Raw genomic sequence first — 26,935 nt, 5'->3', positions numbered from 1 at the left:
GTATGATACTGCTTCACATCGCATGAAGCTGTGCACCACTAGGAGAATTCAGGGGGGGGAAAGCAGGCACTTAACTCTTTGCAAACAATGGTCTCTTAAATGACTCAATGGGGAATTCTGAGGTGCTGTGGAATGTAGTTTCACGACAGAAAGGTGCACAATACAATCACAGAATCCTAGAGCTGGAAGAGACTACAAAAGCCATCCAGTCCAAGCCCCTGCCATGCAGGAAGACACCACCAAAGCCCTCCCAACAGATGGCCCTCCAGCCTCTCTTTAAAAACCTCCCAAGAAGGAGATTCCACCACTCTCCGAGGCAGTGATTTCCACTGTCAAACAGCAGTTACTGTCAAGAAGTTCTTCCTAATGCTGAAATGGGATCTCAAGTCAATAGTTGCTGTTTGGTCTATTTGGAGATAGAACTTCATGTAGCACATTTTCTGAAGACTTTGTTTGGTCATTTTGGAAAAGTAAAGATATAGTATATCCTTTGCTGGAAGAGGAAATGGATACTTAGTATGAAAGCAATATGGTCAAGGGCAATAACAGATATGTTAACTAATGCTTTCACACTGATCACAAAATCACAGAATCATAGAGCTGGAAGGGACCACAAGGGCCATCCAGTCCAACCCCCTCCCATGCAGGAAATCTCAATCAAAGCATACTTCATTCACTGTGTGTGTGTTGTGTACCTTCAAGTCATTTCTGACTTATGGCAATCAATCCTAAGGCAAACCTATCATAGCAAAATTTGTACTCAGGAGGTTTGCCATTGTCTTCCCCTGAGGCTGAGAGCATGCAACTTGCCCAGTGGCTTTCATGGCTGAGCTGGAAATTGAACCCTTGGCCTGTTACAGACTGCCAAAATAAAGCTGCTTCGGGTCACTTTGGAGGTATGCTGTTTAAATGATGCATGGGTCCTAAGAGTCCAGAGGTCGCGCCAAAGCCACACTCCATTCCTAAGCACTGGAGTGCAGCTTTGGTGCAGCTTCCGGATTCTTAGGATGCATGCATCATTTAAACAGCATACCTCCAAAGAGACCCGAAGCAGCTTTATTTTGGCAGTCTGTTAACAGGCCCATCTCCATAGTTGTAGTGCAATGCTCAAATCACTACACCACGCCAACTCTCCAATATTTCATTAGCCATAGCTTAAACCTCCTACAGAAGACTGGATATGACCAAAAGAAGGGAGGGCACCCCTGTAGGAAAGGACACAGGAGCTGACTGTACTGCAGATTTATTCCATTTCTATGCTGACTTTCTCCCAGAAAGGGACCCAAGGTGGCCAACAGATAAAATCATTTTAAAAAGTTTGCAATAAAAAATTTAAAACAATTAAAACCATATAGCTAAAAGCAATATAAAATTACATAAAACATACAAAAGTTAAAAAAACAAACTAAAGTACACACTCCATATAAAAGGCACCCTGACACAACTGTATATTAAAAACCTGCTTGAATAAATTTGTCTTTGCCTACAGAGTAATTCAAGCAGGGAGAGGCCCAGCCTAACCTCCCATGGAAGGGCATTCCAGAAAGTGTGAAGGCTCTCTCTTGTGTCCTCACCAAGCAAGAGCGATGGTAGCAGGACCAAGACAAAGCCTTCCCACATTGATCTTATGAACCTTGCAGGTTCGTATGGGGAAATATGGTCTTTCATATAGTCTGGACCTAAATCATATAGGGCTTTATAGCTCATGACCAGCACTCTAAATTGTGCCCATAAATGAACTGGTAGCTGGTGCAGCTGTTTGAATAAGGCAGTTTAATGCTGTAATTGGCCCCAGTTAGAATTCTGGCCACCACATTTTGAACCTTCTGAAGTTTTTGAACAGTTTTCAAAGACAGAGCCATGTAGAGTGCATTACAGTAGTCCAAATGGGATGTCATCAAGGCAGTAAGGTCTGTTCGACAGTGGAACACACTTCCTCGGAGTGTAGTGGAGTCTCCCTCCTTGGAGGTCTTCCAACGGAGGCTGGATGGCCATCTGTCGGGGATGCTTTGATCTGGATTTCCTGCATGGCAGGGGGTTGGACTGGATGGCCCTTGCGGTCTCTTCCAACTCTATGATTCTATGATTCTATGATTATAGCCAGATGTGATATCTCAAGGAACATACACAGCTGGCACACTAGTTTTAACTGCAAATGTACTCCTGGCTGCTGCTGAAACCTGGGCATCCCATCCAGGCTCAGAGTCGAGTCCAGGAGACCACCTAAGTTGTGAGCTTGAAATTTCAGGGAGAATATAACCCCATCCAACACAGGCAAAGTCCCTACTCTCTGATCACTTTATAACTGACCAAGAGCACCTCTGTCTTGTCCGTATTAAATTTCAATTTGTTTGCCCTCATCCAGTCCATTATTGACAGTGATTCGTTCATTATCAAGATAGATTCCATGGAATCAGATGGGAAGGGGAGACAGAGTTGGCCATCATCCACATACTGGTGACATGGCACCCCCAAACACCAGATGATTTCTCCCAGCAGTTTTATGTAGATGTTAAATAATATGGGGACAAAACAGAATGCTGACAGCAAGGGAGTTGAACAGCACTCCTCTAGCACCACTTTCTGAGTTCACCCCTCCAAGAAAGACCAGAATCACTGCATAACAGTGCCCCCAAGGACTATCTTAGAGAGGCAGCCCAGAAAGATACCAAGGTCAATGGCATTGAAAGCCGCCAAGAGGTCCCCCTAGCCAGTTCCCTCCATTGGTCATCCACTTAGATGACCAAAGCTATTTCCATCCCATAGCCAGGCCTGAAGACAGATTGAAATGGATCTATACAATCCATTTCATCAAGAAACCCTTGGAGCTGGGAGGCCACCAATCATTCCAAAACCTTGTCCAAGACCCACAGCATTGTAAGTTTGCTCCAAAGTTGACTCAGCCTTCCATCCTTTTGTAGATTGGTAAAATGAGTACCCAGTTTGTTGGAGGCAATTGGCTTACACATTGTAAACCGTGTAGGGGTGCTAGTTGACTGATAAGCGGTATAGAAATGTACTTGCAAAAATGGAATATTAGAGACTGGCTGATAGATATTCATAATGATGGGATCCAGGGAGGCCTTTTTCAGTAACGGCCTCACCACATCCACCTTTAGGCAGGGCACCTTCCTTGCCGCAGTGTGGCATTCACCCTTACCCATAACAATTAAGTCTAGCTCATGTTCAGTTGGACTTGCTCTGAATCTTCTGCCATTGTTTTTCTACATTCAGTACAGGCTAGCTTTTCCCACAGTCTGAAAGTGGAAAAGAGCAATCACAATGTTAAAAGTCTTTTACGCATTGGCTTTCAACCAGTTTCAGGAGCATCATGGAATCCTTGTAGCTTTTTGTCAGTTATGGCCATAAACTAGCAATACATCCTGATTCACTTCTCAATTGATTATTATAATGCTGTAAACATGGGACTTCCCTTGAAGATGGTTCAGAGGCTATAGCTGGTGGAGATGGGGCAGTGAGAGGTGAGGTTCTCACCACCAGTTTTGAAATCTCTACACTGGCTGCCAGTGAATTATTTGGTCCAATTCAAGGTTTTAGTACTAGTATACAAAGCCCTAAGTAGCTCACAATCCAAGTCGCTGAAGGATCACATTCCAAGTACTGACCAGACACAATTGTAGTAGGGTATTTTTGAAGTCCACTTGGTGAGTATGGGTAGTAGGGCAAACACATATGAATGTGGCTTCCCACTGGTGGCTTAGAACTCTCTCCCCATGAAAATTCTGTTGCCCATCTCTCTTTTCTCATTTAGGTTCCAGTTGAAAATATACTGCTTAACTCAGATCATATAATTATTATTTCAATAATGTTTTTGTGTTGCACTGTGTTTTTATTGGAGCTTGGAAAAGTTACTTTTTGAATATTTCCATAACCTTCCTATTAGCATGTCCATATTAGCTGGGGGACTCTGAGAGGTGTAGTGCAAAAAAGTAACTTTCTCAAGCTCTTACCAAGGTTTCTGTGCGAAGGAGGATAGGACAGTAAAGAAACAAACAAGAAAACAACAGATGGCAAACTTACATTTTAAGTGTACTTTATCATTTCTTCCCCAATTCCCACCCAGTATGTTTTAAAAAAGCAAAGTAGTGACTTCTCCCTCAGACATTAATGTCACTAACCTAGTAAACATTTAATCTGAGAATGAACAGATCACAAACTATCGTGATTACTATATGGACACAACAGACACAGGAAATCACATCCAACACATGAGTTGGTATTATCTTGGAAACAAATTGATTCTCATTCCTGGGTGGGGGCAATGTAAGGCCAAACGTAGATGTGAATAATACTGAATATATCATTAGAAACAATGTTTGAAATGTTTTCTTAAATAGACTGGGGCAGAAGATACCCTTCTCTCCCTAATTATGATTCCCATGAAAATCACCCCAAATGGTTGTGTGTCTTGGAAAGCAGGCCCAAATAATACTGATTATAGATTTCTTTCTAAATTTCTTTCATGAAAAATTAAACCTTCTCCAATGTGCTGAAAATTAATGAAAATTAATGTAGATACAAGAGCACACATTTGGTGCCATGTATTAGTTTCCACCCCATAATTTGGAAGGAAAAGTTCTTCCATAGAAGGAGACATTTTAGGTATTCTGCACTGCTGTAGATGATTTTTGTTTTATCTTATCTTATTTTATTCATTTACATATATCCTTCCTTTCCCCCAATAATAGGACTCAAAGTGACTTACATCTTGTAAAAAACAATACAAATGAAAAACTATACAAAAACATCAATAGCAAGTATAAAAATAACTGTTATTTAAAAACAATTAAATAATTTGTACAGTTGAAACCACTGAAATTCATTAAAAGACTCTGGCCTGTTATAGACTGCCAAAATAAAGCTGCTTGGGGTCTCTTTGGAGGTATGCTATTTAAATGATGCATGGGTCCTAAGAATCCGGAAGCTGCACCAAAGCTGCACTCCAGTGCTTAGGAATGGAGTGTGGCCTTGGCGCGACCTCCGGACTCTTAGGTCCCATGCGTCATTTAAACAGCATACCTCCAAAGAGACCTGAAGCAGCTTTATTTTGGCTGTCTGTAACAGGCCTATGTTTTTAAAAACCATCAGAACAACACAGCACAGAATTAAAAGCCCATCATAGTCAATCTCTAAAAGTCTGGTGGATATCTTGATAGTGGGAAATATTGTTTAACATTTATAACTTTAAGGTAATACTTGTTGCCACTGTGGCAACATGGGTGAACAGCCCACACACCAGGACCACTTTGACCACAATGCCTCTCTCTGAGGAAGAACCTCTTCCTCAGATCATAGCAGTTGAGATGTCAGATGAAAACAATCTGAATGGTGTGTGAGTGTGATGTTAGTACACCCTGCATACCCGCATTATATTTGGGGTCTCTATAAATTCATGTTTTCATATCTGGAGCCAGGCATGTTCTTAAGAGGTCACAATGACCTTTGTAACCCCATGTGAATTTCTCATGGGAAAGACACAGAGACCTGGAGACATGTGAGATGACCCAGATAACACCAAGACAAAAAATGCCCTCCTCATATCCTTTTGCACCAAGACACAAAGGAGGTCTCATTGCACCGAAGGGAACAAACCAGCGATTCATACCTACTCCCTGGTGCTCCATCCACTCTAGAGTTGTCCTAATGCAATTGCTGTTTTTGTAACTCCAAAGTTAAAGCCATCAACTGGTCCAGAATCTGATTCCTGTGAAGTCCATCAGGTCTAGGTTACCTTGCAAGATAGCACACCCCTTGAGGCTAAGATCCAGGTATAAATATTAGTCCCGAAACCTAGCCTCCTTGTACACAGTTGCACACAGTTGGCCCCCAATTCGTGTTCCATGTATTAACTGTGTCACCTTCAGACTCCAGTTTGATTAACATCCCACTTTCCACAGTTGCCTCTCCAGGACATTTAACTATTGCACCCCTTTTACCCCTAAACATCCACAATGTAATTTCCATATTTCCATTTTGGTTAACTCTGAATGCTGTGCCTGTCTGAATTATTATTGTGTGTTTGGTTGCACTCATGTGTATTGCTAAATAAAACCTTTGGGTTATTCACCCAAAACCTGATGTTCTCCTCAGTTAGTGCTGATATACACATGTGGAAACAATGCTCAAGTTACCCAGCCTTTCATAAGATTCCTTGAGCTAAATTCCTCAAACTTTTAAAGAGAAACTGACACAGTTGTTGAGGACATCCCAGTTATAGCAATAGCATTTCTATACCGCTTATCAGTGCACTTAAGCACTCCCTAAGTGGTTTACAAAGTGTAAGCTAATTGTCCCAAACAATCTGGGTATTCATTTTAGCGACCTCGGAAGGATGCAAGCCTGAGTCAAGCTTGAGCCCTTTCGCTGGTATTGAGCTCGCAGACTTATGATTTGTGAATGAGTGGCTGCAGTACAGGCATTTAACCACTGCGCCACCAGTCCCTCACCCTCTCCACTTTCTTTGGGTAACAGTGGAGAGATACTGTGGGATGGCAGGTCCTCCTGAACTCAGGTGATGCAATATATTGCAATGGATCTGGTGTGAAAGCATGAGTTAGAATACAATCTCATTCTCACTTTTCTGTGAGTAATATGCCCCATTGAATTTACAATTAGACTTTAGGAATCAACTTTTAATGTTTCAAGTATAGAAATTCTTGTAGAGTGCTGTGCAAATTCACACCAAGAAAACAAAATGGATGGATAGCAGCTGATCTTTATTAAAACTCAGAGGAAATCTTATGAGAAGGTTACAGTAGTCAAAGGCAAGCTTTTTCATTTGTAAGTAGTATTGTGCAATCCCATGACCTTATCATTCAAGGACTAAAGATTCTATACAAGAACAAATGGGAATATAAAACAAACAGAGGCCTCCAGTGGCATTTAGTGGCTCTGATGTCAATGGATCAGTGAAATCCCTTCAGGTTTTAGTCTCAACTTCAAAAGAGCTGTCCAAGTTGCGCAACTCTACTACTCCCCAGATTTAGGGGGAACCTAAATTAGATAGGTCATTATGGTTCGGGCTAAAACCCAGTGCAGATTCATTGGACACTGGAACCACCAGCCACACTGCTGATGTTGGCTAAAAATTTATACACCTCTCTTGCACCATGTCAGCCCTCTGTATCCATGGATTCCTTATCCACGAATTCAACCATCCACTACTTAAAAATACAGTATTTTTTAAATATATAAATTCAAAAAAGCAAACCTCAATTTTGCCATAAGGGATACCACTTTAATGTGCCTATGTATATAATGAGATTTAAGCTGACTGTAATTCCTAAAGAAAACAATGCAGAAGAAGGCTAGAATGTCAGGGAGAAGAGTTCAAATCTAGCTTTGTCTCTTCCATGCTTTCTTCTTTTTAATCTTTCTTTTCCTCTGAGCCTCTCCCCCCTTCTTCCATCTACTGGTAATAAAAAGTGAGCAGGGGGTGCATGCATGTGATCTTTTCCCATCACCAGCTCATGTGTGTTTGTTTTTGAAGGCTATTTCCAACATGTAGTGTGCCATGTTAATTCCCTTTACAATCATATGTTTCTAACACTGGTTTCTGAAGCCAATTATGTTAGGCAACTGGGCCTAACAGCTTCCTTTATTAAAATAAGGATGTCTAACAGAACATGTAATCTCATCCCGCAATGACTCTAGTTGTATGTTAGAAGAAATGCTGAAGTCTAAACTCATTCACATGAGCATTTGCTGTCTGTATTGGCAGTTGTGTGTGTATGTGTGTGTAGAAGGGAAGTGATACGGGCATATTGGCCCTAGACAATTAAGAAAGAATCCGCTTAGTCATTGCCAGAACAGAGTCATACAGCTGAAAAACAAAAAGGGCATTTCTTCTTTTTGGGAAACTAGAAATTATATGATTTCCCCTGTGGTGTGGATCATTCTTAGTAGTCCAAGCTGACGAAAATGATACACGACATACAGACAGGGGTGCTGTCAGAACCATATTTGGGGTTAGGTATCCAGGACCTAACTCAGTAAGATGACTTTCAAGGATCACCCAAACAGAATGGAGCAGTTGACCACATTTCAGAATAACATCTCATCCAGACTGGTCTCAGCGGTTCTACCAATACAGATCGGGGAGGAGGGAAGTTGAATATCCAAATAATGTACCTCTTGTCCCAGTTTATTTAGCATTTTCAACACCAGCTGGGACTTTTAAAAGCCAGAACAGGAGGTGTGCTTTTTAAAATCCTGGGAGATCCCAATATTGTCAGGGGTAAATTCTCACATTAGGATTCACTGCCTTCATTGCTCTTGCACCTTCAGGTATCCATCCCCGTGATGACACATTGACTATGTAGACATGTTGGATGGTGAAGAAAGGAAACCCCTGCCTACAACACTGTTCACCACTCCTCCTACAGAACATGCAACCCTGGTATCTTTACAACATGACTGTGTGGGGGGGCAGGAACCATTGCTAAGGTACGTGTGAGCCTAGGAACATAAAAGCCCAATATTTACTGGGATGAATGGCCATCTTGAGGAGCCCTAAATGAAAGAACTGTATATACTCATGCATAAATCAACCTCATGTATAAGTTGAGGGCGGTTTTGGGGGCCAAAATCATGGATTTTGATATGACCTGTGGATAAGTCGAGGGTCAATCACTGCAGCATGTTTCAAAAGACCTAAAGGGGGAAACGAAGAACCACTTCTCTCCCTATATCTCCCTCCCTGGACCTCTCCCAAGGGTCACAGTCTTGGCATGAAAAAGGGGAAACAAACCTCAACACACACTCTTCCCCTTACCAAAAGCATCTCCAAAGCTCGTGGCTTGCAAAAGGGAGGACAGATGCCCCTCTCTCTCTGTTCTTCACCTCCAGGACTCCCAAGGCTCATGGCTTGCAAAACTGGGTACAAGCCTGGGCATACTCTCTGTGTGTTTGTGTGCCTTGCCTCAACAGCTGCCTCTTAGCTCTGGCTGTGAGGGAAGGCTGAGAGGGATAATAGGCACACACACACAGGGAGAGAAAGAGAGGAGAGTGCACCGGGGATTCAAACGGGGAGCTGTTACATGGCTACAGAGCAAGGTGGCTGCTTCTTCTTTCAGGAAATTTATAAGCATTAACTTATTGCCCCATATATAAGTCTACCCATGATTTTGGAGTCCATTTTGGGGCATACATTTCTCGATTTATAGTTGAGTATATACGGTATACATATTATCTTCTAAGGATGCACCTCCCATCCTTTCAATAGGACCACTGAATACAAACTTTACCATTACCCAAGTGCAGTCACTGAATACAAACTTTACCATTACCCAAGTGCAGCACTACAGGTCTGGGAAGGATGAATTCTACCGAAGAAGTTTATTCAAAAATGGGTCATGTCCCCCACAACAAAAAACCCACAACAGTCCTCAATTAAAGCTGATAAATGAATGACTAATATCTTAAACAATCAGTTCTGAGAATCCTGATCCTTGGCCTGTATGGACTTGCAATTCTTTACCAGCTGCTTCATCCCAGCTGTTCCACTCCTCTTTCTAGCTCCAAGAGATGCTTATTTTGGAGACCGTGGTCAGGTTTTTTTTAAAAATGAATTTATAATACTCTCTCACACACTTCCTTCAGTGTAAAAATATTTCAAGTGTGGCTTCCAGAAATCACATTAAAAGTAACAGTGATGAAAATAAAACAATGAAACAGCCCCAGGCTAAATAATAAGAATAAAAAGTACTGGCCAAAACAGTTCCACTGCAGACTGAAAGTTAAACTTGAAATGCCTAGCAGAAGAAAGGGAGTGTTGCCTATCACTAAAAGGACAATAGAACCAACATCAGGTGGGGCTTCCAGGGCAAACATTCCTTGTGATCTCCAAAGGGTTGCGGATGGGAAACACTGAGCAGTCTAACTTCCTTTCCTATCACAGGAATGACTTCCCAGAGAAAACTGATGGACTCAACATCTGGATAAAAATACTTTCATTTTGGTTCCTGTGGGAAAGAACTGAGCTATTGCTGGTAAACGTTTTTTGGAAGTAGGATCTTTGCAAGCAGTTTGTGCAAATTTTTCAGGTGTCATATGGACAGTGACACGTGAATAGTGGCCATCAAATAAGGGCATCAACCCCGTTTATCAAAATTTCATATATTTTTTGCTATTATTGTACCCATCACAACAGTTCTGAGGACCATTGTCCTAGGACCTTATCACACACACAATTTTCAATGTTTTGGGGACTGAAGGAGGATGCTTGTGTGCATGTGCATCCGGCAGAAAACGGAGTTTATTGCACTGAAGACGTCCTCCAAGAGGCCCCGTTCCGTGCCCCGGCGTGCACCTGTTCACGTCCAGTCCTGACAGGCGTGATTTTTGCCTGATGGATTACCTTCCATCAACAAAAAATGGGGTCCGTCAGGACTGGATGGCAATAGGTGCGCGCCGGGGGATGGAACGGGGCCTCTTGGAGGACGTCTTCGTGTGTGATAAACTCGGTTTTCTGCCGGATGTGCACGCACAAGAGTGTCCTCTTTCAGTCCCCAAAATGTTGAAAATTGTGTGTACGATAAGGTTCCTAGACAGAACATAACACTCCTTCAATATTGGGACAATGGGGTGATGGGGTGAAGTAGGCATATTTTTTTCCTCACTGCAAGGACCCATAATTGTGATATTGCAATAAAAAGTCACAGTAAATGCATCCAACCAAAAAGGTCTTGGCCTCTGTAATGGCCTCTGCACAAGGTTTTGTTTTTCATCTTTAAGGACATGGTTGAATAGCCTCTATCTGTCTGTCTGAGGATATGTGAACAGACAATAAGGAAGCATCAGAGCTGTAGAGTGAAAGAGGAAAGTCCAGCAGAGTCATCCTTTCCCCAATCCTGCCTGTCTCTGTGTTCACCAAAATTACCTCTTCTCAAAGACAAAGGAACTTCCTGGCTTCCTTTATACATGGTTGCCACATTGGACATATCATTGTATTGGAAACCCAGGACTTTTGCCTGGTTCTTTGTTCTGATGCTGAGTGTATGTTTTCTGTCCCTCCTTCTTTTAAAACATTCTTCCTGGTATCTTGGTCCATAATATTTATCCCTGGGTATATTTTGAACAGAACTTGGAGGCATTACTCTTTTGCACTCCAGTATCTTGAACCAGTATTGGTGTTTGTGGGAGAGGATTCTAGAATTTGTATTCCAAAAAATAATGGCTAGCATTCTGTATTGTAGTTGTGGATTTGTAACTTAGAGTAACAGATCCATGACTGTTCCATATTCAATAAGACTATGTAGTCATGATCTTGACACGGTGTATGTGTCCACCTTAGCCACCAGCAACTGCATCAAGTAAAGGAGGCCTGTTCAGCTGCTGACCAGGATGCAAGAAGAATGACATTTCCAGTCCTCTCCCATAAGTGAGTGAGGTTGCAATGAGGAATTGCAACAGGGCTCCTGCTTCTGATGGTCACAGCATTGCTTTCTACTGAGAGGAGCCTGAAAACTTCATCCTTCTCATGCCCTGATCAGCAGCTGAACGGACTTCCTTCTTCAAAGGACATTTACCACAAACTTGCATCACCAAATGTAACTCTTATTGAATTAGATTTTTAAAAAACTTATTAGTGCTTCACTAGCTTTCCTATGTCTGAGGACTGGTCCACACATGTGTGTTTTATGCAAATTGGTGTGGATTTTCGCACCTGCGAATCAACTCCTATTGTCTTCACTTCATTCCTGTCTATTTGCATCTAAGCGATTTCTTTCGGCCTCACGCAGCACCAATATTATTTTTTGGTTGTCAATCAAAGGATGTGGACTTCCACTTCCCTTGTCTTCTAGCCTCCCTTTCCAACAGGTTTGCAGTATATTTTTCTCCAAAAAACCTACTGTTTGGATCCCTTTGGTTATTGCATGTTGCAAAGTTTCCAAAAAAAGGAGTTTAATTAATCTCCCCTCCACACACACACACACACACACACACTTGAAATCTGGAAGGACGGACATAGGCTTTTTATATAGGGAGTGGGGAAATGCCATTGGAAAGACCTTAAGTATTTCAATGCCCATCACCATGTGGGTTGGGGTGGGGGAGTGGAAATTAAATACCAGTTTCAAACGGCCAGTTCCAGTCTGAAAAAAATTAATCAAAATGCTGTAAAATGCCAAGGAGAATAGGGAAACTTTATATGCAACTAAAACCAAAGAAATCTGTGAATGGTAATGCCCATCTGCCCACACATCCACCTGTCCTATGCAATGTGATGGCATTCGAAGTGGACGTCCACACAATCAATAATGAATATCCTTCTGGATAATACTGTAAAAAATATGATTCCTTTTTCTTCAAAGTTTGAGGACCTTTTCATTCCAGCCTCCATCCCCATAAGGCGAATATGTTTGAAACACATATGGCCGAATCACATTCTACTTGCATTCTACCAGGATAATTTTCATACTGTAGACTGGCCTTGAGTCTACCTAAATGTGACCTTGGCTATTTGTGGTTTTGTCTACAATTTTTCTTTTTGCCCTTTGTTCAGACACACTTCTTTCATCATTCTTGATCATGTTCTTCTCATGGCTGGTCTATTGTCAACTCTTGCTCCCTACACAGAGTGCACTTTACTATTGGCTTGCCTATCACAAAGTGGCAGATTTTGGGGTGCCAATATCAATTATTTAGTTTACTCTTCTGTTGTAGGTTGTTTGCTGCCAGAGAGGACAAGCATCATTTCGATTTACTGCTACTGTGAAATCCCTCCAATGTGTGAACTTCACATACTGTCCTTGCACTCTTATCTTGCAAGGGCATTTGTAGGATTAACAAAAGGATGGAACAGAAGTATTTCTGTGAGGGCACTTGTGTTTTCATAGGAGCAAGCCAACAGGACTGAAAGAATGCATTCAGCAAAATCTCTGTCTAAAGCTGATTCATCTCTCAGGAAGAGAGAGAGCTTTATACTCTTGTACTATGATATCCCTGGGATGGATGACAAGTAGTGAGAAAGGTGCCTTTCACTGTGGCACAAGGGAAACGTCACTTTCTATGTGGAGGTCATGCATGCTGTTTATTATACTTTCCACCTGGCTATAGCCTTATCTCACTTTGGACTCTCCTTTTCTTTGATTCCAGGTGAATAGAGCATGAAGACGTGAGCTGAACAAACAAAACCTAGCTGCTGAAGGAAGTGTTTCTTGATGATTCAGTGAGTGACATGTACCTTTCCTCCCTTCCTCCCTCAATTTCACAAGCTTCTGTATCTTTAATGGTAAATCAGTACTTGAGAATGGAGCCAAAAGACCTGGCCAACTGATTCAGACACACCTAAAACCTTAACAACTTCTCATTTAAGCAAAACAACTGAAATAACCATTAGCTGTTCAGTACACTGCATGAGACAAAATGTGACTCTGAGCCAATGTCAACTGTCACTTTCTCCACACTTTCTGTTAATGTAAGTTATTTGTATGCCAACTTCTAATGGATCTTTCCTTGGGTCAAAGTCCTGCAAACTTAAAAGATAACGTTTCTTGCAGCAGTTGCTGAAAGATAATCCTAGCTGGTATAAGAAAGGAAGAAACTCAGCGGGAATGTTATACCTTCAGAAATTTGAATGGAGCTGCTTCAGCTACTGCTCTAAATTGGTATGCTTGGTAAACAGAATCTCCAAGCCAAACACCCCCATGAAATATGTCTATCTACATATTGCCTTGGGTTGTTTAATCAGAAAACAACATCCCATTGACAGCAATGACCATGAATGGGCCACGGTTGGATGCACCATTATGGGGCACAGTAAACATGATTAAAATGAGCAATCTGGCCTGCTTTAATACTCAACTCACAATTTTTTTTAAAGGGCCTTAAGAGGCCAGAGTGATACCCAGGAATACATTTATTTCGAATAGATCTAGAACAGAGAGTGACAAAACATACCTTGCTGTCTCAGTACAAACCGCTCAAGGATTTACTGTGCATTCTGGACTACAATACTTCCCTCTCAGAGGCCTTGGTAGTTAGCTGATCTTTGTATTAAGTCAGACTCCTAACAATATGTTAATATTATATAGTCAATTACAAAAATGTGACCACTGAATTATTGTATGGTAGCAGTTCTCAGCCTTTAGGACTTCAAATATTCTATATATCAGTTCCCAGAATCTCTTGCCATTGCCCACATTGGCTGGGGCTTCTGGGGGTTTATTCCCAAAATATCTGGAGAACCTAAAGTTGAGAACCACTGGTATTTGGAGAAAGAGACTGGATGCATGAGACCAATAATGATAAGTAGTATGATAATTAACTGATATAAATGGGGTCCTTAAATTGGCTCTTCTCTGTTTCAATATAATGATATTATGGCTTTGTAGTCCATGGGGGGGGGGGGGAATTGCAAGATGCCAAATGTAAACAAATAAAAAGAACCCTCTTGAAGATGCCAGTAACAAAATGTGCTCCTACGGTTAAGAGTAAGACTCTCCAAGCCATTCTCTGTAAATCCCACAATTATTAACTAACTATAGCTTAATTAATTAAGCAATTTAAACTATTAATATCAGTTAATTAATTTCCCAATTTCTACACCTTATCAAAATAATTTTCAAACCTAATATTCCAACCTCTGCATGTGATACTGCAAGCCAGGGGTCCAAATGAATCCAGAACTGTTATGAATTGAAAGCATAGCATGTGCATGTTTCCCTTTTGTTCCTACTTGCAGGTAGCAGAAGCAGTACACAAACAGTGGTCTACTGTCTCTTTAAGAAGAAAAAACACAAAGCCTCATTCCCTGCAGCCCATGTTATATTTAGGTTGAAACTACATAGTGCAATGATGCTCAAAGTGGTGATCGATGACCCAGTGCTAGTCCATGAACCATTGGCTGTCAGTTCATGATGAACTTCCAGCAATGAAAGAAGCAAATGGTGATAATATGGCAGGAATATGGTACTGGTCCCAGGCACACTGAAGGGGAAAATGTACAGATCTCCCACACTGGATAGCTTGAGAATCAATGGTGTGGATGAAGCCTCCCTTACGTCCTCAGAGGTGGACATTATTCATTTGAATTATGCTTTTCTCTAAAGTAACATATCTGTCTTCCAGGAGATTCTAAAAAGTGCTGTTAGTGAAGCCATCTGGGTGTAGTTCTCATGTTCAAAATAAACAATGAAGCCGTCGTCTGTCAGCAGGTAGCTTCCCTTCATTGGTTCATTCTCTCCCAACAAATCAGCAAAACAACCCAGGATTTGCTCTCGGCTTCTTCCTTCATTATTAGGAAGACACTCTACCACAGTACCCTGAAAAAAACTGATCGTGTCTGATTTTGGGAGCTAAGCAAGATTATTATTTGGATGGAAGGCCATCAGAGACTGCCAAAAGATCTCCAGTTTAGGCTAGAAAGAATCCGCCCTGAAATCCTGGAGAAATGCAGTTGGTCAGCTCCCACAAGAGAATAAGCCAAATAAGGGAAGCTGCCAGACAACACGTAAACCAGAGCGTCAGCAACTGTCATGGGTCTGTGTGCCAGTTTTCTGCTAATGAGTCCTGTTGGGAGCTACACAGTCTTCCACAAATGCCAAAAACTAAAAATGGCCAGAAGTCTCCACTTCTGGTTTCAAAATCAAAACACACAATTATTTTGATGTTAAACAGTACAGACCCCCCACAACCCATTTAAACCTCAGGCTTCTAGGAGACACAGTTCACATACACTCTTTGGGGTAGGATTTCAAAAATGACCTTTTAGGCTTTAGAGCTGCCCTTTGACCATCTCTGCAATAAGCCAACCCTGGAGGAAATCTCTGTCTTTTGTTTAGCTTCTCCCACCACAAGGAGATCCTGCAGATCCTTGAGTTGTTGCCTTGTGAAAGTGTATTCTGTCTGTGTTCGGTGGGCTTCCTATGGGAGGGCCTTCCACAGTGTTGGTGACAGTTCTGAAAAGGACCTGTCCCTAAAAGGCATCTGTGGCAGCATTTGACAGAGGCACCTGGAAGGAAGCTTCTGATGAAGCAAATGTGAATCATAAAGACTGATGTCAACTGCAAGTGACTTTACAATTACTTGAATAATGAGCTCATTTCCTCAGTAAATCCCACTTTCTTTGGTTATTTTTTCCCCGTTAAAATGTGAGGGGGTGGTGGATGAGTTGAGTTATCATGCTGTTTTTATTCCCATTTATTTCAATGTAAAAATGTATTTCATTTTTTTAAAATCAATGATGTTGAAATCAACGACACATCAAAGTGCTTAACTGTGGCTATACAAACACACCTCAATTAACAAACTCTTTGAAAAATAAGCACATTTTTACAAAGCCTTTTTTATGGCGCCCCCACTTTTTATCTCATCGGGCTCTAGCTGGAAGTTTATTTTAGTAGCATCAGCATTTGGAGCACAGTGTTGGAGAAACACATATTTTCAGTGTCAGGTTTCAGTAGCAATGCAATGCAGTGAAGCTTAAGGTGGGGGGAAATGGGATTTTATTTTAGCCAGTCCTATTTTATCCAATGTGTGTGTCTGCTTACAACAAGCAAGGTAAACAGCAGCTACCTCCATAATGCTCCACTGAGAATGTGTGAACAGCAGAACTGAGAGAAAAGGCAAGAGCAGACAACTATCCCTCACCAACTTTCCTAACTTGTTAAAAAAAAGAGGAGAAGCATCATCAGCAGCATAGATTTGAGAACCAAAATGAAAATTGTAATAAAACTGGGAGCTGGTGAAAAGAAATAATAATTCTTGGATATATTTTGGAAGAACCTTTCCAGTGGTCTCCAGAAGCATCGACATATTTTTCATAGAATCATAGCATCATAGAATAATAGAGTTGGAAGAGACCGCAAGGGCCATCTAGTCCAACCCCCTGCCATGCAGGAAATCCAAATCATATCATCCCCGACAGATGGCCATCTAGCCTCTGTTTAAAGACCTCCAAGGAAGGAGACTTATCTGACCAGGTTGTTTCATTTCACATGCGCATATTGGCCTGTTACAGACAGCCAAAATAAAGCTGCTTCGAGTCACAGTGGAGGTATGGTATTTGAATGATGCATGCGTCCTAAGAGTCCAGAAGTCGCACCAAAGCCACGCTCCAGCCCTAAGGACTGGAGCGTGGCTTTGGTGTGGCTTCTGGACTCTTAGGATGCATGCATCATTGAAACACCATACCTCCACTGTGACTCAAAGCAACTTTATTTTGGCTGTCTGTAACAGGCCATTGTTAATTTTGAGTATAAGGTTTGCAGAAGCATGTTGAACTGCTTTTCTTTTTGTGTGTGTATGAACCTATCTTATTTTTTCATGTTATTTCTGCCTCTGCAATCAGATTTTCTGTTCAAGAAAATGTAATGTCCAGGAATATATCTACTATGTTATACCCTAATCATGAGCTGTGTGTTCCCAGGATTTTATCCTTAAATTCTTGGGCAACTATAGGCAACCTGTGCTCCATGAGCTACACATGGCAGTCCCTAGCAGATCTTCCACCCTTTGTCTTAAAGATATGGTGAGCAAAGTGCAGCTGAGTTGGAACTGGAAGTGACTGAGTGTTGGGGCAGAGAGTGGTGAGGTGGAGCCCTTCCAGCTCTGGAAATTGCATATCTCTGTTTTATAGTGAAACTAGGATATTTATTTATTATTTATTTATTTATTGGCTACCAGAAGTAGTATTTTTCTTTCATTTACCCCCCAATTCCATCTACCTGATTTCAGTGACACACAGCACTGGGGAAGGCAGCCCACAGCTTACCCAGGGGATGAAATCCTACCCTGGACACACTAAAATTGCCCAACCCTGATTCTGAGAATGTACCCACCACCAAATTTCTTTGACATGTTGTTGATAGCACACATGTGTGCTTAGGATGCAGCAAACTTTTATCACTAAAAACTGACTGCTGTGGATGTAATGTATCTTGATTTCAGTAAGGCCTTCAACAAGGTCGCCCATGACATTCTTGCAAACAAGCTAGTAAAATGTTGGTTAGACAGTACAGCTGTTAGGTGATTTGTAACTGGTTGACCAGCCAAACTCAAAGGATGGTCACATCCTGGAGAGAAGTGACCAGTGGGGTACCACAGGGTTCTGTCCTGCGCTCAGTGTTATTCAATATCTTAATCAGTGATGTGGATGAAGGAATAGAGGGCTTCTCAAATTTACTGATGACACAAAATTAGATGTAGCAAATACCTCAGTGGACAGGAACAAAATTCAAAATAACCTTAATAGATTAGAAAGGGGAAAATGTAAGGTACTACACTTACAGAGAAAAAATGAAATGCACAGACATAGGATGGGAGACACCTGGCTTGACAACAGTACATGTGAAAGGGATCTAGGAGTCCTAGTACAGTAGACCACAAGTGGAACATGAATCAACAGTATGAGGCAGCTAAAAAAAAGTCAATGCAATTCAAGGCTGCATCAATGGAAGTACATTCATCCCTTCATATTTGCTGCTTTTATATTTGAAGAATTGATTATTCATGGATTTTATGAATATGTTCTCTCTAGGATTATCTAGGTCTTCCAGCACAACTCTATGGTCAACTTTAACCAAACATTACACTGGAGGACCTAGAGATTCCTAGAGAGAACACTCCACTAGGCACTTGTAGCTCCTCCAGCGCAATTCTGTGTTGAATGTCTGGCAGACATTGACCATAGAGTTGCACTGGAGGACCTAGAGAATCCTAGAGAGGTGTCCTTGCAGGTAAAAACATGGTGTTTTTGTTATTTGCAGTTTTTCCATATTCACGGGGGTCTTGTGCCCCTAACCCTAGCAAATAGGGAGGGTCAGGTGTATAGTGTCTAGATCAAGGGAAGTAACAATGCAACTCATTCTGCTTTGGTCAAGCATCACCTGGAATGTGTTCTGGCCACCACAATTCAAGAATTCATGAGCTGGAGCATGTCCAGAACAGGGGAACTGGGTATTTTTAACCTGGAGAAGAGAAGGGTAAGAGGCGATATAATAATCCAGCTTTAATATTTGAAGGGGTGTCATATTAAGGATGGAGCAAACTTGTTTTCTGCTGCTCCAGAGAACAGGACCCAGAGCTATGGATTCAAACTACAGGAAAACATTGGGAAGACAATCCTAACAGTAAGAGCTTTTCAACAGTGGAATATGCTCCCCAGAGTGTGGTGGAGTATCCTTTGGAAGTTTTTAAACAGAGGCTGGATGGCCATTTTTTGAGAGTGCTTTGATTGTGTATTCCTGCATGGCAGGCGGTTGGACCTGATGACCCTTGAGGTCTCTTCCATCTCTATAATTCTATGATTCTATGACCGTGTGCCAGAGTTCTGAAATTTTGTTTTCCTCAAAGACAAGAACATGCTGCAGTTGACTCTGCAATTCTTTCTGGTGTACTACCTAGAAGGGCAATTCTTACACAGCAGATTTCAATAATACAGCATTGGCAGATGCTGAGTCCTTGTTTCAACTCGAATTACCAGAGGGAGCAGATCAGGAGCATCACTGGGGGGGGGGGGAGCGGAGGAAGTGCAAACCACATCAAGAGACACAGAGAGGAATGTCACTTGGTATCCTGGTGGGAAAGCAAGTCCCCGTCTCGTCTCTCACCTGGGCAACAGCTCTGCCAGACCTGGAAAGGCTGCAAGACAGCAGGAACAGTCTCCCATATCTCACAGGTATGAAGAGATGTTGAAAGGATGAGGGGAGGTATTAAAAATGATCTACATTAGGTATCAAACATATTCAGTATGCCACTAGGCCAAAAGTGAGAAGTGGACAGTTAAATTCTCAAGGTCTAGTCACAATAGAACCACTGAACAGATGTTGACTTGCTTCCTTGTACACATGCATAGGATTCACTGCACAAAACTTTTGTTAATATTTATCTTTATTGTAATTCATTCATTGGCTATTTCACCTTAAAAATGGATTGCCTCTGTGTTCATTTTCCCTCCTGCCTTTTGGTGCGTGGTTATTTTACCTACTCAGTAGCAAGCTCAAAATAGCTAACACAATCTAGGTTGTATAAAAGAATTACTATATATATGTAAAACAGAAAATTTATTATGCTGTTGTGTAACTACAGCATGGAAACCAAAGGAATGGAAGTTCTTGGTCTCTGCTTTGGTTGCTGGAAGTTGATGTTTTTTAAAAAAAAGTTTCTAGCCATTATGACTGTGACAGTATGTATGAGCAATCCCTGGTTCATGTCAGAAGCCCAGATTTCTAAGGATCAGGGGTGTGGTTTGAGTCATCTCCATAGTACCTTCATCTGCAGGAGTTCAATATTGTGGATATACTGTACATGCTGATAAATAAAGTAGGTTCACAGCAGCAGGTTCTGTCACTGAATGATACATATCCATGGGCTCTATTGCAATAGAGTCTAATGCAGAAAAGATGTGAATAAATGCATACATTCTGCACATATGACCTTACAAAAAGCAAGAAGGAAGAAAGGAAAAGAAAAAAGGCACAGGCTAAGAAGATTATTAGACAGGGGAAAATTTGCAGGGGGGGGGAGGCACAGTCCTGGCAAAGTAGCGCAATCACACTGAAGATTTTCAGATGACATTGCACTTATCCAAGACTTAGCCCATGAAGAACCAGCAATACTCCAACAACAAATCATTCACAAGGAAGTTCCATGAATGGTTTGTTGCTGGAACATTGCTGGTTCTTCATGGGTTAAGTTCTGGATAAGTGCAATAGGTCTTCTTCAACAAAATTGCATTACTTTGCTGGGAGCATGGTTTTTACTCCTATTTTTTCCCCTGTCTGATAATCTCCAAAGCACAGAAACATATAACCTGTGCACACATACATTTCATGCATGGCTTCAAATGCATGCATGGAGGCTGGAGATGGTACCTGTTGCTGTAATTTTTTTCCTTCTTGTATTTAACATAGCTGCTTGGGTCATGTGAGCACGACTTTCCTTAGTTCATTCCAACTGCAAACCGGCTAATCCACATAATGCACCACAAGGCACTGCTCCAGTGACCTCACACTTTCAGGTGTACTGCTCAATTGAAGTGAGCGGTCACTGAGTAATGCAAGATTAATGGTGTTTTGAAATCATGGTGACTCATATGCATTGACCAAGTTGGTTTCACATGTAGCATTGAAGAGAATATTATTAGCGTTTCGCCTTTAAAAAGTAGGAAGGAAGGGGGAGAGGGGAAGAAAAAGAAACATGGCAGAACCTATAAGACTAAGGGGCTGAGCAGACAGCCCCAACAGGCAGCATGTAGCTGCCTCTTTTACAGCCAGATTGGAGCAGTGGCAACTGCACACTGCTGTCCTGATCTGGCCTTTGCAGGATGCAAAAGGGAGCCACAAAAAGGGTGCGATAGCTGCAGTGGCGCAGCTTTATGGCGCACCTTCTTTTTCTTTAAAGCCAGTGTGCTCATGCAAAAATAAACACCAGTTAATATTAAAAGTGCTGCTACATTTCTTTCTCCTTTCTTTTCTTCTCTCTCCCTTTCATGCTGCAAGAGAATAGTATACCTACTTCTTTGAAAACTACCATGTGGCTTTTTGTCCCTCAAATATTCAGGCTAGGTGACTATTGGATAGATGAAGGGGAGTGAACTGAGAGTTTGAGGATGCCTTCCCATTCCAGCTGAGGAGCAAACAGGTGAGCTCACTTCTCAAGTGCAGTTTACCAAATGAATACCAACTACTCCCTACAGATATTTTCCTGCCTTGATGCTACCAACTGTTTTGTCTGTTGGCAAGCCTGGCCACTCTCCATTTGTTGTTGATAAAAGTTTTCCAAATTTTGAATTCTTCTCATGTTTGGGATGGAAAGATATGTCTGAATTTAAGAGAAACTGAAACCAAAAGACTTGTTGGTCTGGCCCCTGGACTTTGAGTGCTGATATTAGAGTTTTCCACTTTTATTATCCTGACAGATTCCTCATCTCTAGTAAAGCAGGCCAGGCAGGTACAACATGATGGTGGGAATAACTGTAGTCATTAAATTTGCCTGGTGCAGATAGGGCACAAAATACATCATGCAAGCTTTCAAAGCTTTACTGGCTTCCTTCATCAGCCAAAGATGTTAACAATCATACAGGAGGGAAAAAAGGTGATACTTTCTAACATTGCCACTTTTCTTCTCCTGAATGATTTTTAACATATTTGCCTTATGAAGAAGCCAGTGAGGTTTCAAAAGTTTGCAAACCCTTTTCAGTAACTTTCTATTGCAAATTGTGATTGGTGAGGGAAATGTACTTTACACCTGCTTACATACTCTTTACTTTATGCTTATATCAAATGCAACAATGCAGAAAGAACCGCAACCTGGAAACATCACCCAAGGAGACTTTCTGCTGTGCTTCCTGCAACCGGACCTGTTTATCCCGAATCGGCCTTTTTAGTCACCAACGCGCTTGTACAAAGCGCAGTATGAGTCCTTCCTGAATCTTCGTTCGCGACGCAAAGCCAGAGAGAGATATCAAATGAGAATAGATTCCATGGTGCGACTGTGGTACAAGTCAAGCCCTGAATAAACCTCATAGTAGCAATGATTACTTTTCATCCCTGATAAACGGCGATTTGGTTGAAAGATATTTGTTTGTAGTTGTTTTAGAATAAGGCTACACTACAGTGCTATATCCACTTCTCTGGAATAAGTACCACTGACTTCAGATAGACTCACTTCTGACACGCACTGAATTCCACTGTAAATAATACCTTGTACACACTTAGGAATAAGTTTAACTGAATAAGCATGCGTTCCTAGGTAGACGTTGATGTGGAAAGTGTCCCCTGAAGGTAGAAAGTATTAAAACTACTGTGGTTTTTCCATTACTTGTCAGTTATCACCAGTAATTATAAATACTAGTGGATGCCAGCTGTCAAAATATCATAATCAAATACCCTTGGTTGACAACCAAAGGCAGAGATAAACTAACAGAAGATGAGTCAAACAGACAGTGGGTACATGGAAAGAAAGAACATTTGCAAGTGGGAATTCTGAATATTCTTAGAAGTTTCCACTCTTTTTGCAAGATTTTCAGAATCTTGATGTTTTAGAAAATCAGATTTCATTTTCTAAGGAAGACAACATATTGTGTACGAATTCAGCAAGCATGGAAGAGAATAGCCCTATGATTAAATCTGCCAGTTGCCAATATTAATCAGGCCTTGGCTGGTATGTAATTAATCTCATCAAGTGTAAAATATTGGCCAGTGCTCGCTTTCACATGCCAGTCATTTAAACAAAGGAAGAATGCAAACTTGTTCAGTAGCTTAAAGGCAAAAAAACAACATAACCTACTTTAAATGCAGCTGGTTGTCCCCAGGCTTGCCATTTTGGCATCAAATGTCAGTCACCTGCAGTAAATCAGCACGTGTCACTTTACCCTCTGAATCACTTTTGAATCAGCACTGTAGTGGTTATAAAAGTGAGCTCCTGTCTGGGGATTTATGGACACTATGCCCCCCCCCCCCCCCCCCCACAAAGCAGGGTGTTGGCCACAGCCATCTGGAAAGGCTCCCAGATGATGTCATTCTGCTCTGCCAACATGCTGCTCTGCCCATTTTTTTCTCTTTGGAAACTGCACCTTATGCACCATGTACATCAGCTTGGAACCCAGATGCAGTATCATTTGTATTGTCCCTTGAAACAAAGATGTGGATAGGAATTAATCAGTTCACTCAAAATCTTTACAATTTTGATGCATCAAATATGGGACTCTGATGCTGTGAACATTTGGACACGTGTCCCAAAAAGATTGGGAGGAGCACTGGTTGCATTTAGCGTTGTTGTTGTTTTTAAAGTGTATCTAGTTACCAGAAGATGCTCCAACAGCTGATCTCAGAGCACAGGAGTCATTTAGCCCTATGTAAGAGGCTGTTGGAGCATTTGAGCTAAACGAGAAATGGGGTGCAATGGCAATGGCCACGATGTCAGTAATGGTGCAGCAAGATTGGCCTAGATTGGTGATCATGGGGATAACAGTAGGGATGGTCATGACAGTGTGGTGATAATGGCAGCAGCACTGGTAATACAGAAACAACTACTGATAACAATTAAAGATTTTTTAAAATGATGAGCATGTGCACCAAGGGTGGATAAACGCAAACTCCATTTAGTCCTCGGACTCCATTTTATGCCTCACCTGCACCTCCTGCAAACTGCACCTGAATTTTAGTGACCAAGGGCAAAAAGCCTTGAAAAGAAGTTGGGGGAGATGGTTATGGATGAGAAAATTGGCCCCTGAACCACCAGAGTTGCCCACTCCAATGTACACAATCTAAGAGGCATTCATAGGAAGACCTACTTCCCCCAAATTAATGTGGTTCCCCCCTTTCCCCCACCAAAAAATAAATAAATAAAATTAGTGCATATCTAATATAAATTGACAAGAAAGATCAACCAAAATGTATTAGTGTTGTGCAACATACTGGGAAAACATCCTTTCTCTCAAAGCCAGCACTTTATTTTGTGGTGGTAGGAGTTTGGATCCAGAGGTGTAAACCTTCCTAAAGTCTGAAGGTGCACTCCACAGCAAAAAATTGCGGCTAACCAGGCAGTCAAGAACAAATCCCTTGCCAAACACACACACTCTCTCTCTCTTGTCCATCCTGTTCAAACACATCTCCCAAGCCTTTGAAGAACTATTTTACTGTGTCTGCAAAGCCAGGGTCCTGAGGGCATCCTTTCTTCTCCACATTAGCTTGGGTTTTTCCTTCTGCCTTTCTCCAACTTCAGTTTGAAAAATTCCCCTGTGTGTTCATGAAGGAAGGGCAGGGGAAGAAGAATGCGACTGGCTTATTCAGAGGGGGAAACTGGAGGAAGGGCTGGGTCTGTGTGACTCAAAGGAAGAGGTGGAAGTAATTGCTGATATGTGAAGAATTCTCTTCATCACTTTGTGGATGCTGAGTGAAAGCCAGCCTCACTGCCTGAGAAAGACATCACAGCCCAATCCTGTGCCAGCTTGATTCGGAGCTAAACGGGGCCTTTCTTTTTGCAAATAGGCAAGTGACATAGTCCAAAGTAATGTGAATATTTTCTCCTTAAAAGCACTAAATGTGAAAAATAGTACTGCTACTACTCTCACAACAACTTCTGGAAGGACACTTTACAACTTAACGCAATGAACTAGGCTAAGTCCAGATGGGTCACATTTGTGAAACCCTGCAGATCATCGAGCAACATCACATCCTGTGGTTATTGTTTTATTTCTTCTTGTATCTTCCCTTTTCCTTTTTTGCAATGTAATATTTGACTGTTTTATAAAGATTTGGAAATCAATAAAAAAAATATTTTAAAAATAGTACCACTAATACTACCACTAAATCAGGATTTTTTCAGCTGCGTCAAAAAAACCGCAATTATCCCTTCTGTAGTGATGGCATACAATTGTTTCTCAGTCATTGTAGGTGTCCTCAACCACTACAGCACTCAAATTATAATAACTGGTACCTTGCATTGTCATTGTGTTGCTGCTGAGTATCCTTTGGTCCCTGTTAGTACAAGGCAAATAAAGTGGACCTTTGTTATACGCTGGGGTTTGGTTCCAATACCCCCGTGGATAACAAAATCTGTGGATGCTCAAGTCCCATTAAATATACTGACATAGCAAAATAGTGTCCCTTATAAAAACTGGAAAAACAAGGTTTGATATTTGAAATTTATACTTTTTTTGAACATTTTCAAACCGTGGATGCTTGAATCTATATATAAAAAATCTCTGTATAAGAAGAGCCGACTGTATAATGCATGCCTCTTGGCTGGTGCCTCTGATTACACAGATGATGAATGAAGACAACAACCTTCCTATCCTGCTCCCCAACATTTTGTATCCTGTATGGGATACAAAGACTGACCACAAGGAAAGAGTCAATCACACACACCCGCCATTAGTGCTGTAGTCAGATTTGCAGCTTTTAGGACAAAGCCTGCATTTCTCTTTAAAACGCTGTCACTGGTGCTTTGGCCCTTTTTATTGCTTTTTTATGGTTCATGCATGCAACATGGTTTTTAAAGGTCTCATTCTTCCATCATCCTCATCCTCATCATCCTCTTAATACCTGCCTTTTTCTCAAGATTCTCAACATTACAAATTACAATATAGTTTAAAACAAACTCCTGCTCTATATCTTCTATGCTAGAGTAGTCATGTGTGAGAGAAAGGAGGATAAGTTGAGAGAGAGAATTGATGAGGTTGCTGTGCCATTTCTCCATAGAAAGTCCTCTTTCTTGCGAGAAGTCATTGCTACTCACTGTGAACCACCATTATAGTGAGCAACAATTTAATAAGCTACAATGCCCCAACTTTTTAAAGACAGCATGGATTCTTCTTCTAGCAATTCGTTCTGCTAGAACAGCATTATTTACCCTTTCAAAGAAAGGGCAGTGAACTGAAACAGACATCTTAACGTTTTAAGTCTAATGGTCTATACAACCCTATTTTTCAATTATAGCTACTAGGAAAAATATTTTTTCCATTTAGATATTCATTTTTCACGGAATGTCTTGGGAAAAAAAGGTTTGTGTTTTATTTTATAGAATTAATTTATTTTATGTTTTGTTTCATGGAATGTCTTGTAAAAATGTTTTTAAAGCAAACCCCAAGTTGTTTTAGAAGAAAAGGTGAATTCAAGGTTGAATATACAATCGAATTGCCTCACAGCAATCAGGGGCACATACAGTGGTGCCTCGGGTTACGAAATTAATTCGTTCCGCGGCTAATTTCGTAACCCGAAAAACCTTCGTAACCCGAATTGCCATAGGCGCTAATGGGGGAAAAAGCCGCGGCTCTGCCGCGGCTCCATTTAAAACAGCGCCGGAGTTTTTTCGTAACCCGAAAAAACTTTCGTAACCCGAAACAATAAATCCCTATGGGATTTTTTCGTATCCCGAAAAATTCGTAACCTGGGTATTTCGTATCCCGAGGTACCACTGTACATCCAAGGAAACATGTTGATGTATCAATCAAATTATTGTGAGAAAC

The 26,935-nt window shown here is 41.3% G+C and overlaps 1 long non-coding RNA gene across 1 annotated transcript; it reads left to right on the top strand.

The window, feature by feature from the left end:
* The first annotated feature begins 8,350 nt into the window (after nt 1-8,350).
* LOC121924675 lies at nt 8,351-22,289 on the top strand. Its single transcript, XR_006102695.1, has 4 exons — nt 8,351-8,466; nt 13,120-13,192; nt 21,526-21,606; nt 22,262-22,289. It is a non-coding gene; the product is annotated as an uncharacterized LOC121924675 (long non-coding RNA).
* Nucleotides 22,290-26,935: the final 4,646 nt, after the last annotated feature.

Source organism: Sceloporus undulatus, chromosome 3, assembly GCF_019175285.1.
Source record: "Sceloporus undulatus isolate JIND9_A2432 ecotype Alabama chromosome 3, SceUnd_v1.1, whole genome shotgun sequence".
NCBI classification, from domain to species: Eukaryota; Metazoa; Chordata; class Lepidosauria; order Squamata; family Phrynosomatidae; genus Sceloporus; species Sceloporus undulatus.
Note: the sequence above shows the minus strand (reverse complement) of the source record. Positions and strands in the feature narration are given on the sequence as shown.